The sequence below is a fragment of the Lactuca serriola genome, chromosome 2 (assembly GCF_051521515.1).
Source record: "Lactuca serriola cultivar US96UC23 chromosome 2, Lser_US96UC23_V15, whole genome shotgun sequence".
Lineage (NCBI taxonomy): Eukaryota > Viridiplantae > Streptophyta > Magnoliopsida > Asterales > Asteraceae > Lactuca > Lactuca serriola.
In genome coordinates this window covers 130,328,447-130,334,191 of record NC_136409.1, presented here as the reverse complement: position 1 = coordinate 130,334,191, position 5,745 = coordinate 130,328,447, and the positions used below count along the sequence as shown (strand labels likewise).

The window sequence follows — 5,745 nt, the reverse complement described above, 5'->3', positions numbered from 1 at the left end:
TGGACTACATTTGTAATTTAATATATTAATATAAAAAAATAGGTTATTTAAACGTGTATATCTTCTTAAATAAATAAATGAATAAATAAAACAATTATATTCCATCGACAGGATGGGAATATTTATCCATCCACACACTTCCAAGACACATTCGCCACACAGTTTAGTTCAAAGCACATGCCTCGTAGACTTGGAGATATGTCTGTGCTGAGCCTCTAAAAATGTCGTTTGAAAAGTCAATACTCCTATATCCTTGACCATAATAACGTTACTTTTTGCTGTTTTGACTTTTGTTTGTTCACTATTCTCATCCACCCTATTTATAAATTCAAAATCTTTCAATATTGTTTATCAAGATTTAGAATAGAAACCCAACAGTCAATCCTTGCTTTGTTAATTGCTTTGAGCAATTTTCTCCACTTATCTGCAATGGGTGATTCTCAAACGGAGATAGAAGTTCCTTCATTTTTTGTATGTCCAATTTCTCTAGAAATCATGAAGGACCCTGTAACCCTGTCCACGGGAATAACATATGATCGTGAAGCCATAGAGAAATGGTTGTACACTCGAAAGAACTGCATGTGTCCCATCACCAAACAAGTTCTTACAGATTTAGAGCTCACCCCAAACCACACCCTTCGTCGACTGATCCAATCATGGTGCACAATTAATGGGCCATATGGTATCGAAAGATTCCCCACTCCACGGATCCCCATCTCCAAATCACAAATCTTGAAGCTCCTACAAGATTCTAAATCTCCCAATTTGCAGATGGAGTGTTTAAAGAAGCTAAAGACGATTGTTTTGGAAAGTGATGTCAATAAACGATCAACCGAAGCAGTTGGAGCAGCTGAATACCTATCTTACATCATATGTAACCCTAGTTGTAATCATACGTCACCATCATCGGTGGATGAAATCTCTGGTGTTAATGGATTTGATAATTCAGTAACAGCAGTTGATGAAGCGTTGAACATCCTTTACCACCTTCGTCTATCCCAAACCGGCCTTAAATCATTGTTCGGAAAGACAGGAGAGCTTGTTGACGCATTAACTCGCGTGATGCAATGCGCCGCCAATTACGACACACGCACTTACGCCGTCTTATTACTAAAGTCAATGTTCGATGTGGCAGAACCCATTCAAGTGATGTCGTTAAAGACTCATTTCTTTGAGGAGCTTACACAAATCTTGGCCAATCAAGTTTCACCAAAAGCCACAAAAGCTGCGCTGAAATTACTTATAGAAGTATGTCCATGGGGGCGGAATAGAATAAAAGCTGTGGAGGCCGGAGGAGTTACAGTATTAATCGACATCCTGCTAGATTGTACTAATCCAACGAGAGTGTCGGAGATGGTCTTAATCCTGTTAGACCATCTTTGCCAGAGTGCTGAAGGACGCGCTGAACTATTAAGACATGGTGCAGGTTTAGCGGTGGTTTCCAAGAAAATCTTTCGTGTTTCACAGGTGGCAAGTGCGAGGGCTGTGAGGATACTGCATGCGGTGGCAAAGTTCTCCGGTAATACGAGTGTAATACAAGAGATGTTGCAGTTGGGGGTGGTGGGGAAACTATGTTTCGTGTTACAAGTGGAGTGTGGGAGCAAGACCAGCGAGAAAGCTAGGGAGATTTTGAAGATGCATGCTAGGGCTTGGAAGCATTCCTCGTGTATACCCTATAATTTGGTTTGTTCGTATCCATCTTAGTTAGTACATCGATGCATCAAGACTTTTCGGATGTAGAAGAGTTTTAAAAAGGAAACTCTTGTATACGATCTACGTTTGGTTAGTTTTTTGGCTAGAAGAACCGTTGTACGTTTAAATTCTGGCACCAAAGAAGTGCTATCGAGCTCTAAAAGTTGTAATCATATACTCAATCCCTAAATTGGTATCTGAATTAATTCAAACTTTATCTGTCAAGTTGTTTAAGAATGCAAAATATTGAAATACCATATTGGTTTAGTGAAGATACTAGTCTAGTCAAGACAACTCAAATTGGTTTTCTAAAATGATGATTTTCAAATTCCAGCTGTATTCTTCTTCTATAATATTATTTGGTAGTTTAATCAGTTTTCCTTTTATCCGTTCAATTTAATAGTTTACTACGAAGTTCAATTTACAAAATAAAAATAAAAATCTGAAAATGAGAAATCATTCATATATTAATATAAATTTAAGTGTATTCATATATGAATTCTACCATATCCGCCACCAACCACCGCCATACTATAATCACTTCCTATATATATATATATATATATATATATATATATGTATATATATATATATATATGATCTGTTCCGTCGGTTCGGTACCATAAAATGGTTAAACGACATATTTGAAAAGAGGGATTCAAGTTCATTCTCACATTCACAACTGTTTTATTTTTATTTTTTTCAATTAAACCGTCCTATTATTACGATAACGCTGCATATGTTTTAGGCCAAATATTTTTCATTTACAACTATAGAAATTTATACATAGCTTTTCGTTTATCTTATGTTTTTTGTCTTGTAGAAATTAGTCCTTGGATTACTAACTCCAATAATATTTGATTACGTAAAAATATTTTATATTTTGATTAAATTTGTCAATTTATTAGCTTTATCTTTTTGAATAATTCGTGTTGATTTGTAGACTTGTAATTTAAGCTACAAATTTTATATATAATGACCATTGTAACATCCTATTTTCATAACAAAAAATTTCATTTTTATTAAAGTAAAACTTCTCAATTATAAATCAATTCTAAAAAAAAACTATTTATTTCCAGTTACAGTTATTGAAAATCAGAGTGTTATAATAAACGCGGAATCCTGAATGTTGTTGATGAGCTTATACACTTTCGCCTTCTCCTTCCCACGGTGACTGATAGAATCTGAAACAAAAAACAACCGGGTAAGCATAAAACTTAGTGAGTTTCGCCCAAAATACCTCATACAAGAAACATACTAGCATGCATTTCGGGACCACACTCATCGGATTGGATTACCCTGGCCTAATCAGTCATCGAACTGAAATGCCACCATGCAACGGGTCCAATCAGTTATCAGATTGGAATACACTAGGTTTGCTAGCTTGCCGCCTCAACCCAATCGCTCGTTCCGAGCCTTCATGCCTATAGCTTGTAGTTGGCCCACACCAGGTATCTTATCCTACAATACACAGCACGACCACCCCAACCTCAACCACCAGCATATGTTGACATATAAACAAACAAGGATCAAGAAGGCACAAAATACATGCAATATCAATCATATAGTTCGCTACCGCCTACTGGATCTCTCACAACACACTGATCCACCACCAGCTAACCTGCATGGAATGCGTAACCATAAGTAGCCAGAGGTGAGATAGTCACCCGAACAGATGATCCCACTCTAGAGCTACCCCCAAAAAAGGAACAAGCAAGAAAACCAAGATCAAAAGTTTTCAATCTATCCTACATGACTACATACAACCCGTAGGGCACTCTACTAGATGATAACCAATCTACTAGCACTTTAACCAGCATACCATTAATATGAAATCCTATCATACAAGGATATTATGTAGATCTAACAGATCACTACAACACAACATGATACTTTACATAAGGATATATAACCAACAATCCAAGGAATGCATAATTGTATATACTCAACAGTGATATAAACACCCTGACATGTGATCTTACTCTAGAGCCACAACCAAACAAAGAACATGCAAGAAAGCCTAGATCAAGATTCCTGAGTCTATCCAACGTGACCTCATATAGCCCCTAGGGCATCCCTTTACTAAATGATAACCAAAACTAGTGGGTCGGCATTGGTTCCTTCGACTCATGTGTACAATGAGGTAAAACTCACCTGAATCGAAGAGGCTCGAAACACTACGATACACTCCCTTCTACACCGATTACTCCTGCGAAACCATTATCACCAAAACCAGATAGAATCTTAATCAATATCTCAAAACCCTCAAGTTTGGCCCAAAGTTGAATTTAGTCAAAAGTCAACGGTCAACGAAAGTCAAAGAAATTCAAGCTCCAAGGCTGGCTGAGTACGCCTAACGTACTCCCAATTATGTCGAACGTATGTGATTTAAGTCTAGTACGCCTAATGTACTCCCAAGTATGCCCAACACACTCAAGTTGTTCCAATATTCCCATTAAGCATTTTTCCCCTTAAGACCTTTCATCCAGAGGTTAGATCAAAATCCAAGTGACATAAAGTTTCCAACTTTATGACTTTGCATGGCTAGAAAGGGTCCAAATCCAAAACCCTAACTTTATCATAAGATTCTAAGCTTCATAACTCAATAATGAATGGAAGAACAAGACCAAGATCACATTTTTATGGCTCTTAGCACCTAAAAATGTCAAAAGGACAGATCTTATGGTCTAGAGTAATCCATACTCATGAATACCAATGTTATGGGAAAAAATGCATAAAACTTAATAACTTAGTAAGATCTAAGGAAAAATTCATAAAGCTTCAAACTTTATACCTTCCGGAGATGAATGAGAGGGGTGAACTTCCAGATATATAGTTGATTCGAGCTTCCAAGAACTATCACCACCTTCTTCTTCCTTCAAATGTACCCAAAAGCACACTCTTTGGCTCACAAGACTCAAACTAAGGTTAGCGTTTCAAGGGAGGACGTTGAAGAGATGAAAACTGACAATGGAAAGAGTTTAAGGAAGTTTAGGAGCTTAAATAGGGATAAAAGACCCAAATTTAGGGTTTGTGTTCTGATCGAGTACGCCCAACGTACTCTTCTAGAGGCGCGACTTAAGTTGATAGTACTCCCATCGTATTACCCTTCTTCCCAAATTCAAAATAAATTCAAACTACTACAACTTCTTCGATTCAAATCTATTTTTGGCGTTCTTTATATGTACAAAAAGGTGTTGAAGAGCCCTACCACCGAATCTAGTTACTTTGGACTAAAAACTTCTCGAACTAAAATCCATATTTCATGCAAGAAACCTGGCCTATGACTTTTCCCTTTCTACCCTTCGTCCCAATACACAACTCAAGGTTAATAAGATCTCTCAACCATCATTACCTCCTTCCAAAAGGTCTAAACGTTACCTCCTTAAGGCCTAAAGCCTTTATACAATCAGCTTCCCGCCTACGGCCCTAAAATAAGAAATGACAGGAAACAGGATGTTACAATTTTCCCACACTTAAATTAGATTTCGTTCTCGAAATCAGTTCTCGCTTTTACTTCATGATATCACCCCTTGAGGGCCCTTCAAACCTGACTCCTTTAATGTAGTTGAGGTAACTGAAATGACACCATCTGAAACCATCATCAATAATAGTTTCACCCTAGGCTCGAGTTGTCACACCCCCGAACCGGAATGGCAGAAATGCCCGAGGCGAATGACTTCATCTTGTAGTATCATAACAAGTGTGTATAAATGAAACATAGACATCATCATCACCATGCATAAAATATAAAAACATACATATTTTACATCATTGTGTTTGTTGATAAAATTACATCCCATATTTAATTAAAAAAAAGCATACAACGATTCAAGCAATACTCGACGGTATAGTGCATGCGTCTCATCGTCTTGGGAGCACTCGTAGTTGTTTGAGTCGTTGCGTTAGGGCAATACAACTACGAGAACCAGTCGTCCTAACGCTACTGTCAAACCTACTGTAGTTGTCGTTATTACCACTCGTCGGGTAGTTGTTCCGTAACACCACTAGTCGTAGACTACTAGTCGTTCCATTGTTGCACCACCCCAATGT

General features: G+C 37.5%; 1 pseudogene; it reads left to right on the top strand.

The window, feature by feature from the left end:
- The first annotated feature begins 254 nt into the window (after positions 1-254).
- LOC145086802 (E3 ubiquitin-protein ligase PUB22 pseudogene) lies at positions 255-1,917 on the top strand (annotated as a pseudogene).
- The last annotated feature ends 3,828 nt before the right edge of the window (positions 1,918-5,745 follow it).